The following is a 14612-nucleotide window of genomic DNA, read 5'->3' on the forward strand; positions in this document are numbered from 1 at the left end:
CTCGAGTGAGCAACAGAAACAATTGTCGAGAATATAAAGTTCCAGTATATGCGGCACTTCCCATTCTCAACAATTGACTCAATTTTCCTAGGAGCATTTAGAAAAGCGATATTAAGGTTAATGCCGTAGGAGTGCTGTACCCAGAATAATCCTGTTGTGAAGACATTTAAGACTCAATATTCCGCGATCCCCTGACGGCGTGAGATGTACAGTCGCGAAACGGAAGACTTAAGATGCATGCTTTTGTTCATGTGCATAACCTTTCTTGTTCCGATATCAAGAGATCTGAGCTCGTTCTTCGTCCATGGAACTACTCCAAATGAATAGCGTAGTACCGGGACGGCCAGCATGTTCGTTGCAGATACTTTGTTCCTCGCCGACAGTTCGGAAGACCAAATCTGTCAGATGAGACGTTTGTATCTGCTTCGGAGAGTATCCTTTATAGATGTCACATCCTGAATGCGGCTCTGTGGCACACCCAGGTATGCAATAGTCTCTCCAGCGCAAAGGTGTCGTATGGCGCTTCTATCAACGAGCTCAGGATCTTCAGGGATGCCATTAAGTTTTCCTCGCTTCAAATAAACCTTGGCGCATTTGTCTAACCCAAATTCCATTCCAATTTCCTTAGTATATCGTTCGACATTCCCCAGAGCTAAATGCAGTTGCTCTCTGTTTTCAGCATAGATCTTAAGATCGTCCATGTAAAATACATGAGTGAGCTTGTACTTTCGATCTGCAGGTTTGTCGCACAAGTATCCGTCGGAATGGCGAAGTGCTAGAGATAGTGGCAATAATGTAAGGCAAAAGAGGAGCGGGCTCATGGTGTCGCCCTGAAAGACACCTCTCTGAAAGGTTACCTTGTTAGTTGGCACACGATTTTTTCCAGATGAGGGAGTAAATCTGGTTTCCCAAAGCGGCATCAATCTCTCTATGCACCCAACTATTTGCGGATAAACCTTTAAGATTTCCAAAAGACAGATGATAAGTCTATGGGATGTCGAATCGAAAGCTTTCCGATAATCAATCCAGGCCATCGATAGGTCACGTTGGTAGAATGCTGCATCTTTGCAGACACATCTATCGATGAGCAGGTTCTCCCGACATCCGGCTACGCCTTTCTTTGAGCCTCATGGTTCATACATTTCTTGTCACACAGGTTCAATTGCCTGAACAATCCTATCATTTAGGATAGCTGTGAATATCTTATAAAGCGTGTTCAGACAAGTTATTGGCCTGTGATTCTTCGGGTCAGTTAAGTTGTCTATTTTCGGCAGAAGTATTGTGCGCCCTTCCACCAACCACTCAGGAATCGGCTCTTCCGACTTCAAATATGAGGTGAAAATACGGGCCAAAAGCTGATGGGTTGAAGAAAACTTTTTCCACCAGAAGGTTTTGATACAATCTGGTCCCGGTGCGGAATAGTTCTTCATCCCTCTTAATACTTTTTTCACCTCCTCGGTAGTGATGGGTGTGCATTCTTTATCAGGTGTTATGAGGGCAACACATAACTCCTTGAAGCTCTTTATATTTTCTGAGTCTTCGTCCAGTCTATGCTGAACTTCGTAGACTTCTCTCCAAAATATTTCGACCTCCTCTGGTTTGGGTGGGTGTTCGACAGTAACTGGAGGGTCTTGGAAGAGTCGAGATGGGTCAGAGAGAAACTGTTGATTTTCTCTGACCCACCTCTCCATTCGCTCTAGACTTCTCTTAGCGTCAGATAGTATCCGTATTCTCTCAAAAATATGCTGTCTGATCGTCATCAGCTTTGACTTGTTAAGTGTGTGATAACGGGTCCGGAATTCGCGCGCGAACTTTCGAACCTTGGCGGTAAAATTCCTGCCAGATGTGATGTAGTCAATCCCACACTTAATGCGGGACGCGCACTGTCTTGCCCAGCCTATCTTTATGGCAAGTGGATGCATTCGTCTTTTGGTCTTATGATCAGCCGTTGGTTTTGTTTTACGGTTCGCATCGGCCAAAGCTCTCGCTGCATTATGCACACAATAACTGATAGCCCAGAGGTCGGATTCTCCGGAAAAATGTCCACGAAGCTCGTCATCCATTTCAGCTAGATCATTAGGCTTGAGAGAAACCTTGGTGTTGATGTTTCTCCGGGTCGTAAAGCATCGCTCTTCATCTATTGGATGTCTGCCCGCGGTTGGTCTTAGTGTCGCTTCCCTTTCTCTGTTGCCGGCTTGTTCTAGCTGTAGTAGAGTAGGCGTTCCGCTTACATAGTCCCTTTTACGGAGTAGTTCAGCATGGTTTCGCAGACGTTGCTGCGAAATGTGCGATAGCTCCAGGTGTTCTCGCACCACAGAGCATGCAGCCGTGCCATGTAACCCCGTTCAGGGGTCACACTTACATCGTAGCACTCTAGCAAGTCGTGATATATTGCTGAAAAAGAATTCGTCTCTCGATCTCTCTACTACACGGAAAAAAACATATCGCATGAATTGCAATATATACCGTAATTCCTGCGCTATATATCGTAATTATCACATTATAAGAGCGTAAAATCGTGATATCGTACATTGCAAGATTTTACATTATATTATTATTTTATTGTATTATATATACGAGGATTCTAGTAGTGGAAAAGCGATGTTAGTGCATTATAATATCCAAAAATCTCCGGAACTTTCTTGTACGTTATCATATTGCGCCTTAATTCAATGCAGAGGTTTTGCGATATCATTGTGCGATATTTTTTTCTCCGTGTAGCTTAATGAAAAAGCACCCGATCGGCAATTGGAATTTGTGTGGTTCGTTTCACAGCGGAGCGAAAGGTGAAGATCTTATATTCAGAAAAAATGTTATTATATAGATTCTTACTGATTTATGATTTTTTTTAGCAATCCTAATCACTGAAAATCGTTAGGAATAAAATCCTATTAATTGAAGATCATTTACAGATAAAAACCCATTGCGTGAATATAATTATGGATAAAATCCTAATTATTAAAGATCATGCAGGATAAAAAATTAATAATTGAAAATCATTAATGTATTATTATAATTAGGATTGTAATAAGGATAATTAAGAATTAAATCGTAATAATACAGACACACAAAAAAGTTGGATCTCCGACGGACTCGACTAGTCAATTCTTATGTATTTTGAGCAGTGAATCCGCCGAATCTGAGGCTGGAATATGAAATTTGGATCCAATTTTCAACATAACCTCAAAAAACATACTTTTTCGTACAAAAAAAATCATCGGTTTCTCGAGGTGAATTAGAAAGTTAACTCCCGTTTCCAACGCAACTTCAAAAATCATACTTTTTTATACAAAGAAAAAGTATGTTTTTTGAGGTAATGTTGAAAATAAGAGCTAACTTTCAAATTCTGATTTCCGAATCGGATTCCCGAAGGATACAACTTTTTGTTGTGGCTGTGTAATTAAAGCTCATCAGCAGATTTAATTCTGATGATAGAAAAAATTCCAAAAAGTGATATGATCGTTCAAGATAAATTTCCAGTGACTGAAAATAATTTCAATTATTAAAAGTTTAAATTTATGAAAATATGAAAATGAATAAATATTAAGATTATTAAAAATTATTAAAAATTGCGGAAATTGTTCCTACTCCTTTGCAGTTATTTTCATTCTATCTTCGAACTGCTGATTAATGATCGACACAAATAATTAAGGATACATATTGAATCTGCTTTGAAATAATTTTCCAGTGACTTATAATCATAAATTACTTACTACATATTGCCAACCATTTCTTATTCCGAACTTATTTTATATACTTTCACATGTGGTGCTTTCTAAAGATAATTCATTTTCTTTTACATTTTAATCCAGAAAATAAAATAAACTTAAGAGATATTTACTTTGGAAGCTTGCCAACTTCATCAGAAAGTTCCCAAAACTTTTAAAACAAAGACGATTTCTAGTTCTGCATCAATTATTCCGGTAGTAAACAAAAGCACAGAGAAAAGAAAATATAACTTTCAGTCTCTCTCCTTCAAGCCTCGTTATCGTCCAACTTTCCTTCAATAATTAGTTCATAAACAAAACAGGCTGGAAGGACTTTTTTATTTGATAAATTAAAGAGTCAACTCATTTTTTCTATTTCAATATCAAGCGGGCTGTAAATTCTCGTTCTATGAAACGCGATTGTGCAGAAAATAATTTATTCTGAAACTCTCATTTTATATTCCATCGATTTTCTATCAAATTCTACAACGAGAAAAATCTGTTCCGAATTTCACACAGAATAGCATCATATTTAAATCGCGAAATATGCGCCTTACTCCCTTGCTCGAAATTAAGCGATTTTATTATGACAACCTTCAGTACTTTTTCCCCCTTTTGACGCTAGGCAAAACACGCATGCGCGTGTTGCTCAGTGTCAAAAGCAAAAAAGCCATATTCGAAGTGTGCAGATTTCATGCTCTTTTCGTACGGTATCTTACTTCTTGTGCCTATGTCGCAAGAAATATTCGCTAACGAAAATAGTAACAGCGTCCCAAACAAAACTCAAAAGAAATTTTTCTCGGTGTAGTTGTCTGATGAATTAATCATAAATAAAACATGAATTACAATATCGATAATTTAAAATTTAAAAGAACATTTAAAAAACTTTTAACTATTTTATTCACAACACAATTATTGATGTCCCGAATAACGAGCAAGTTTCAAGTAGGATCGTCGTGAATAAAAATTAAGAGGTGTTTGGGATACATTTTTAACATTGAGAATCGTTCGAGATAAAGTTCTTAAAATATTAAAGATATTGACAATTAAATTTTCAATTCTTAAAGATAAAAATACTGGTTCTACCTTCAAAAAGGAAGAAAAAAATTCGAGCAGATTTCTCAAAATTCTCGTTAGAATGAGAGGTTATGTCTGAGAGTGGCACCACACTTCTTTAAGGGATATTTTAATCAGAAGGTTTCCTTTTTTCCTTTTCAATGTTAGGAGCAGTTTCTATTCAAGAAAATTACATAAAAAGCCTCTAATTAATACAAAATGTGGTTTTACAGTTTTGAAACTGTCCCAATTGGAAACTTTAATAATTTCTGTAGAAGAAAAAAGAGCATTCAATCGATGGCGGTATCTGGAAAATTCGTGTGTCACTATTCTTTCAGCAACAATTATTCAATTGGAGAGAACGATAAAGTCGAGGCTTGGCGGTGAGCCACGAAGTCGAGCAACAAGTTTTCTTATTCCGCCTCGACAGTTTCTTTCCAAACCACCAGTCCGACAACGTAACGATGTTAATTTCATGATAGTTTAAGTAACAGGTGGTTTTACATAGTATATTGAAACTATAGATATCTAATTGTGATGCAAAAAAGTTACCATGTTGATTAAATTGTAGAGGGTATACCTCCATACGATTTCGAACTCGGAATCGTCCATAAGTCAGGTCATAGTTGCTTTTCCTGACAAACTAGGGGTAAATAAATTATCAGGCAATCCTTGGGGAATTCAACCCAACTTGTTTGCCAGAGTGATTAAACTGAATGAACCTTCGTCCTGGGAGAATAAAAGTATTAAAATTCTTACAAAATTTCAAACTAGTATGAATTTTAAATTATAAAATTTATAAATAGACTTTTAGATAGGCAAAAGAACCTCTAGATCGATATTTCTGATTCCTAAATAATTAGGCTCTACTCTGAATAAAATGAATGACAGGATGGATAAGGATGTGTCATTTTGGAGATCCAGGACGTGATCTTCAGAATCTGATTCCCTTCCCTCATATTCCTCCAATTTTTCCGAATCTCCTTTTGCCTGATATTTAAATCCCCCTCTAGACATCGATGGTGGCTGATACGGAGTAAATGAATGGCAAATCAGGCGTTTAGAGCCTAGGTGCTGTACGCATGGCACGTTTCTATACGTCTCCTCAGAATCCTCTCAAAGGAAATCGAAATTCTTCATTCTTCCTAAAGAAAACGAATGGCGATAATGAACAAGATCCTGAGGATACTGAGGTGATGGTATCATTGTCTTCTTTTCAGCACTACGTTTTCAGTCGACCCGGATACCCACATTGACAGCCTCGATCAGGCCGAACAGATGGTCCTTGAGGGTACCAGCAAGTGGTCCTGCAAAATCGCTATCACAGGTGATCTACTCTCTGATTCTTTCACACTTTATCATCTTTTACATTTAAACTAACACACTAAACCATATTTCAAACTATCGAAAGCACGCTCTCTCAGGGAATGTTCAAAAAATCTTTCAATTTAGAGCTTCTTTAGCTTAGAAATTCTTCTATACTGGTAGACCAATCTCGTATTTTTCAAAGAGTTAATTCGACATAATGTCCTTTTTTATACTAAATCAGAGGTTCAAGATAAACTCTTAGTATACATGTTTTTAGGAAAACACTGTACAGTCAGTAAATTTTCAAACAAACCAACAATTTTCCAATTTAAATTTTCCCGCTTGAATGTTCTTAAGACTGCGTCGTTACGATCGCATCGTCTTTCTGACACAAAATATAAATTGCAAAGCTTTATATTTTCGTTTTACAATAAATGTAAATCAATATAATGCCTTCATACCCTCTATTGTAAAACAGGATATTTTTAAAATTTTTTGAAATGACTCTATATCTTTAGAAACCATAAAATAATTTCTTCTAGAATGAGTAGTAACTTGTCAAACTAATCATAACTATAATTGTTTCATACTCGTTATAAAAAATTTTTTAAATTTTATTTTTGAACATCCCAGAACTTTATTATATCTCGCCTCAAAAAATCTAAGCCTCGTCGTGTACTAATTAATTTTGTCTATAAATAAATCGAATGCCACTGACTTAAAACAATGAATTCGAATTATAAATCGATCAAGAATTGATACGTCTGTAATTTATATACGAGTACATATTTCATGTACTATATTCCATCAGGGATCTGCGTTGCAATAAGAGAGGGATAAAGGAAGACGATGTTCCATAAGTAGGGAGATTTTATCTTATATTTCAAACATTTGCGCGATACTGAATAATTCAAGTGTCCCTGAATCGATGAAGAAGCTTTCCCAACAATGGCTTTCCACCTGATCCGGATTTCCGGTTGCACTGTCGCGAATCTGCATGATTCTAAAATCGAGACCTGTGGTCGACACGTATGCGAGAAATCGATGGTTCAAAGAACATACAAACAAGGCGCCACGCCACTCACCGCCCATCACTCTCAACCCACATAACCCACCTTTGCGTCAAACCCCCGATTCATTGGCGCGCGACACAGTCCCAATATTTTCCGACTAGCGGGTTTTTAATCTTCAGCATCTCACATTCAATTGATATTTGTGCTCAAAACCTTATTCACTTCATTTTACTTTCTTTTTTGCTAATATTTTCCACCTTTTTTGGATGATTGTTGTCAAGATGATCAGTACTGGAGTCCGCATATATTTCTGTAAAGAAAATACTACTCCTACTTTGTAAAGCGATGCCTGAAATGTTCGCAATGGGGTCGTTCTATAATTGACAAAAATGGCATTTTTCAGTAATAAATCACGAATTCTTTACACGAGTGAAAGTAAATTTGGTTTACAAACTGTATTTCTGAAACCATTGAAGTATAAGTTAGCAATGATTTAAATATTAAGAAATAATGTTTGAAAATAACGAAATTTTTGAAAAAGAAAACAAACTCCCATAAACTGAAAACATACTTTATTTTCAAAAACTAGCTCGTTTCTGGATTTGTATTTTTTTGTACCTTACGGCGTTTTTTCACAAATTTACTTTTATTATTTTAAATTATGTTTTTTACGATTAAAACAAAAACTAACTTATTCTATGAAAAAATAATCAACGACAGATTTATAGTTCTTTTTCGAGATTAACAACTTTTTTCGTACCTTGTATCATTATTACCGTGTTCCAAATATCAGAATAATTTTATCAGTCTTCCAAAAGTTTGCAGGTATTGACTATGTTCAATTTTCAGATTAAAGTTTAGAAATGACTGATAGCGCGCGAGGCGGCAGATGCAGAATTAACGATGATGTCTTTTGAATGGGACATCTCTGGCTACGCCTATAAAAAGTTAATTTATTTAAATTGTTTGTTTAAAGTAGACTTAAAAAGGTGTTTGTGGGTAATTTTTTGTTTATTCGTATAATTTAAAGTAGTACAAACAATTAAAAATAGTTTTTGAAAGAAATATTGGCATTCGTACGTACTTGCTTGACAGTCGTGTTGTGTTGGTCTTGTTATGACAGTTGCACATAACCTTATTTCTTTAATTTCTGGTTTTGATTCAAACTTATGGAGAGAAGTAAGGCAAAGCGTGCAACAGTTTTCTGTCTGATTAAATGTAAAAATAAAATAAAATATGCTCCACCTGGAGCACCGCTGGAGTTTCCCTTATCACACTATTTCTTACGAATCCTGGTCCATTTAAATGTAATTCGTGTACACGATAAACATGTCAGGAGCTAGTGCATTTCCCTTTTTTATAGTTTCGGGTTTTAATAGAATTTCAGCAGTTACCGCTTGAAATCCTGTTTTAATTACCATATCCATCTGCAAGTCAACCTTTTACAACACTCGTTTTCTCTTTGAGACATGGGACAGAGCCTCCAACCGAGTCTTATCAGCTCACTTATTCAATTAACGAAAATTTCAATATGCCTGCACTAATGAAACTGAAATCTTTCTATTATATTTCAAATCCATTTTGTGCGTCTTTTACAAAAGCTGCATTGGTTTTCATTTTATCTTTTAAAAAATTTATCAAATATTTTTGCATAAGACGCGATGCTTTCTTACATTACCGTTTGTTCATAGTTGTCCACCAAAGCGCTACCGTCTAATCGCACATAGTCAATACAACCGGCGGCAACAATAATAGACACACAAAACTAATGCCATCTCATTTTGATGAAAATGTGAAAAGTCGAAACAGGTGACAGAAATCCTGGCGCGGCGCTTTTACCAAATAGTTACTGCATTTGAACATTAAAAATGTAATATTTTAGAATAAAACAAAGAAATAGAGAATTCACACAAATTTTTTGCTTGATATTCATAATTATTATCTATTTTTATATTTCAAGTTAAAATTGAAAAACACATTTTTTTCAACAACCCTATACATATTAGGCTGTCCTACTCAGTGGATCCAGCGCGTGTAAATTGCGCTGTCGTTTTTGGACCTCATTCACCTACACTGTAGAAGGGATCCATGTATTTTTACCATGAACAACGTTGGTACTATTATAACTTACGTTGATCGAGGAGTTTTTACCAACAACAGTGTATTTCAATCCCGCTTTGCTGTAGCACTTTGAAGTTATGTATTTCTCCTGGAAATCTTGAAATCATCGACCCATGTTGGTAATTTGCGGCATGTTAGATTTTCACGAAAAAAACTTTTAACGTGTTTATTGTGGGGTTAAGAAATATATACTGAAATTGAGGAAATTATAAAATTATTAATTGCAAATACTTATTTAAATACATTCTTAAAACAACATATTAAACAACTATTCAATTTTTGGAAACGATAAACTTTATAATGTTTATATTATGTATCACAAAATAGAACATAATATTATTCAATTTTGACGTACAATTAGAATTTCTTGATTCAGAAGTAAAAATTAGGCTATTATTATTTCTATAAATTTTTTGAGCATTTTGATTCATTTAAAGCATTAGAACAACCCAAGCGTACTATTTTGAAATCTAAAAAAGTCGATCCAAATTAAATAGACGAACTTTTTTAACCAAAAAGTTTACAATGCTTTTAAATGAAAAATAATTAATGCCTTATTTTTATACAGCTATACGAAGCATGGACTAATCATACATCACATAAAACAAACTAATCTCATACTAATTATTAAGTAATACTTATGACTGAATCCATTTCAAAGTTGTTACATTTTAAGTAATAGAGTTTCTCGGAAAAGAAATATGTTCTTTTTTAAGAGGAAATCATAGGCAATACGTATTTTTCCGATTTGCGAAAAAAAATTTCTTTACGCAAATTACGTATTTGAATTTTGTGCTTTATCTTTCAAAAGAGCCCACATTTTGGTTTAGACCTCTAAAACTGTTGGCCCCATTGAAATATTTATCGCTCTCTTTTTTATTTTTATGGCGTTTATTGTCTTATTTTTAAATCAACTTAAAAGTTAAAAAATGTCCAAAATTACCGAAAAGACAGTGGGTTTTCTGAAAATATTAAAAGTTTAATTACTCAAAAAACACACACTTATATTTTTTTCACAAATTTATGAATTGAATCAATTCTTTCATGTGGAAGACATCTGGTGAGTTTTATGTAGGTTATATAAATTTTGTTGCAAGGGGATTTTCTTCATATAACTGAAATTTTTTATTTTTCTCTTAAATGACGACATATATATAAAAAAATGTTCAAATAACAATTCACACGTCAAAACAAGTTCTATGAAAAATATTTTTAGCTCATTTGAGATATCTGGCAAAATGGTTTAGTCCGCATGAATCTGATAAGTTATTTTTCTTATATACGCAGAAATATGAACAAAATAGAAGTAACGACAAAAAAGTCGTGTTTTCCAGAAAATATTCAAATATTTTTTTGTTTAAATTTCAAAAACATGTAGAAAATATTTTCTGGAAAAGCTCACCTTTTTCATTCTATGCGATATCTTTTTTTCAAATTTTTGATAATAGAGGAAATGAATCCCATCATCCTCATATAGACTAAACCATTTTTGAGGCTATAGAATTTTTTTCCTAAAAATATAATTTTTTAATTGTTGTCGCTAACGATGCAAGATGCAAAATATTGCAAAAGAATAGCTGTTTTTTTACAGAACATTTTTAGACGTGCTAACTTTGATCAAAACATATATTTAGCGTAAAAGTCACAAGATGTCTTCCTCGTGAAAGAGCAAATTCAACAAAAACATTGTCGAAAACTTTAAGTTTGTGTTATTTTATTCTTAAGAAAATTGACTTTTAATATTTTCAGAAAACCCGCTGATATTTGTTAAATTTTGAACCATTTTCATATTTTTCCGTCTATTCTGCAAAAAGAGAAACAGACGCTATCAAAATGAGAAAAAAGACAATAAATATCTGATAGAGGTAAAAAATTATAAGGGTTTAAAAAAATTGGAGATTTTTGAAAATCAAGTCACAAAATTCAAATACGCATAACTACGTACAACATTTTTTTCTTAGCAAATCGGAAGAAATATCATCGAATTTCCACTCAAAAGTAATATAATTCGCCCTCGCGGGATTCTGCGACTTTAAGTATGGAATCTGCATTTGAAATAGATTCGGGCTTATACAAATTTGAGAAACGGTTGGAACATATCATTTTATTGTAGTATCAATTTTAGTTAACCTTGTAACGCTTATATTCTTTATTAAGAAAAATAAGGTAAAAATAATTAATTAAAAATAAGGCGATTATTATTTACATTAATTTTTATTGATCGCATTGATTGATTCGGCGCATCAGAACAATCTAAGTTTTTTCATGCAATAGAAGTCGATCCGTATTAAATAGACCAATTTTTTAACCAAAAAGTTTACTCTGTTTTTATGTTCAGAATAACAAATTCCTTATTTTTATGCTGCCATAGGAAGCACGACTAATTATATTTCGCATCAATCAAACTATTCCAAATGTTTGAGAAATCACTTTCCTTTAACTTTTTAACACATATATACAGTAACGGAATACATAAACGAATATTATTTAACATTTACGGCTAAAGATTATTGGATATATTATCAATGCAGGGTAATTTTTTGCAGAGCCTTGTATAATGTCGAAGCTCTGGCTTCATACTTTTGCAATTTTCCTCTGGTTCCTTTTTTCGCAGATACGTTGCAGATATAAAGCTACAAAAATTCCCGTGTACATGCCGTATGCGAAGGGTATGTCCGATTAAATATAAATTAAGCCGAAATGAGCAGCTGTATCGCGGCTCCTATGTTATCAGTTTCTTCTACTTTTTGTCCATCTAATATCAACTAGATTGCCACAGCTTCTCCTCTTGGTTTAGGCTGTTCATTTTCTACTTCGCCAAAACTTTCTGCAGTGAGAAATAAACTAAATATTAAGATATCATGCTAACTAATGGCACATTGAATAGTACGAAAAAAGTACGTAGTTAACTTACCAAAAAGAGCTAAGGTGGGATACGCCACAGCATTTGCCATAGAAGGCGGAGTACTTCCAATCTGGTTTGAGAAAATTCATAGTTAATGAAAGTAATTAATATACTAATGTATATAAACGCAACAGCGGATTGAAAGTCCAGCTCACTTTGCCATATTTGTATTATGAAAACGCCAAAATTTCTGCAGAAATTCTATTTCAAAATCTCAGGCCTCCGCGTTTGTGTAATAACGTGTTGCTTCCAGTCCAATTTTGTTTCAAATTTTCGACCTCGAACTCGTAAATACATTCCAGCAAAGTGTGGGATACGAAAAACTGGATTTCAAATCTTAAGTACTTTCAATAAAATATAAAACACGAAAACTAAAATTGAAATTTTGATGTACTTTTCAGTTTAAAATTGAAATTAATTTAAAATATTGCACAGCCTTAAGCCACTTATTGCAAATGCTAAAACCTTTGCTATTTCCCAAGGTGACAAACTAATATACACTGGAACCTGGAACTAGGTACCTCGAATTTGCTAATGCTTAAAAATGATGGCCCGCAGTTTCAAAATAAGAGAGGAGCCTACGAGGTAGAGAGGGGCTTGCTCAACCATGCGTGAAACATCATCAGTTTAGCGACAAAGAGGCAGTAGATTTATCTCAGTAAAGGCAGGCTTTAAACATTTTCCGCGTGTATTTTCCTCTCCCGTAAAACAAGGGACAATCAAAAAAGATAATGAATGAGCGTTTATAACCTGTCGAACTTCACGGAAAATTGTTATCCGGATGTATTTAAACAAAAGTACAACCGTTTAAGTATAGTTTATAGACGCTTACCAATAAAAAAATAAATCAAATGAAAATATTAATTAAACTTACCTTGTTTTTTCAACAAGCGCTTCTGAAATACCGGCAATAGTTTTACGCACGAAGTGCTGTCTTTACTGTGAATCTTTTGAATTAAATTTTGTCTTCATTACAGAACACTTCTAATCTCGTCAACGATCTAGTAATATTAAATCTATTTTTTAACCTTTAATACTCTTCGGTTTAAACATTCCTAAAAACTTCGCTTTAACTAAATAATTCTGCGTTGTCAACAGTGCGGTAACAAGAAAGTTTGGACTCGTACGATCTGAAGCCATTGACAAGTACGAGAAAATTTCGTTTGGCGGCACCTTTGTAGTAGGTGAACTTTTAAAATGATATTTACAATTTGAAACTTCAGCTTGAATATCAAGCAAACGAAAGTGTATGCAAGAACGTACAATGCAATGGATAAAGTAGAACAATGATGATTAATCAATTTACAAAATGTAAATCAAGAATAATTAAATAATAATTTGAATGGCAGGAAAAACTCAGCATTATTAACTGAAAAAGAATAAACGAATATACTCGATATGAAGAAAACTGATAAATAATTAAAGATTGCAAACACAGTCTTATCTAAATATTTAAAAAAATGTTTTCGTTGAAATGTATTATGTAAATATTTCAAAAAAATCGAATTGTATTATAGCATAGTAATACAATTTTCGTTCTTAATCCATTATAATTTTATTTTTTTGTGTTTACAATTTCTGTATTTAAGGAAAAATACCACTGTTAACATAACTTTATACAGGGATATTGTCTTCTGGAAAATAGTGCCAAACAATGCTAAATATTTTTTTAAATTCTATAGAAACTACAATTTTTAAACTTTGATTTTTTTCAAAGTTTTCAGCAGCGTTATTATTAATAATTTAATAGTGTAGGTTAATGGAAGTATCAATTTTGATTATTTTCTATCATTACGGATCTCATTTTTTACAGTAATTATTCCAGAATATAAGGGATAAGTACATTATAAAAGGAAACTTGAATTGAATCAAAGGAGATTGAATTTCACTCTTTTTTCGTGATTTCACGTTAAAGTGTAATTTTGCACTTTCTTCGAACAATTTCACACAAAATGGAGAATTTTCAATTTAAATACTGTTTATCTTCACGTTAATTTTGCAACAATACTCAATAACGAGAAGTTAATAAATGGAAATTTAAGGTTACATTCTCAAAACGGATTTTTGCCGATTACGTTTATCTTGCCAAAATCTGTAAATTTATCTCCATCAACTTAAGAACCTACGAAGTTTGTGGCATATTTACAACTCATAGTACATACTACAGCGCCACGTAACAGATCCGTAAGAGAAACAGTAAAATCACTAGTCCTTGTAATAGTCTTACCTAAAAAATTGTATTACCCCTCGATCGACGTGGTATTATTACAGCATCAGATACGGTAACTTTAAAATTAAAATTAGGAAGTTTCTTTTAATTTGTTATTGTGTATAGGCACTATCAACTGTAAGGAAATATTTGCATCCCCAGGATTGAAGTGAGAAAACTTAATATTTTCCATGAAGTATATTTTCTTGAGACTAGAAACATTTTCTCGGAACAGGAAAATATTTTATCGCCGGAATCCGTATAGATAGTAGCCTAGTCAAGGGGTGGCAGTT

General features: G+C 33.7%; 1 protein-coding gene and 1 long non-coding RNA gene across 6 annotated transcripts in view; one reads left to right on the forward strand and one right to left on the reverse strand.

Moving 5' to 3' along the window:
- Positions 1-14612, forward strand: part of LOC117177790 — a 177961-nt gene that overhangs the window by 109853 nt on the left and 53496 nt on the right. The gene's annotated exons all lie outside the window — the stretch shown is intronic.
- LOC117177792 lies at positions 11794-12348 on the reverse strand. Its single transcript, XR_004467762.1, has 3 exons — positions 12266-12348; positions 12120-12180; positions 11794-12032 (listed from the first exon to the last, which is right to left on the reverse strand). It is a non-coding gene; the product is annotated as an uncharacterized LOC117177792 (long non-coding RNA).

This window comes from Belonocnema kinseyi, chromosome 8 (assembly GCF_010883055.1).
Source record: "Belonocnema kinseyi isolate 2016_QV_RU_SX_M_011 chromosome 8, B_treatae_v1, whole genome shotgun sequence".
Classification (NCBI taxonomy): Eukaryota; Metazoa; Arthropoda; class Insecta; order Hymenoptera; family Cynipidae; genus Belonocnema; species Belonocnema kinseyi.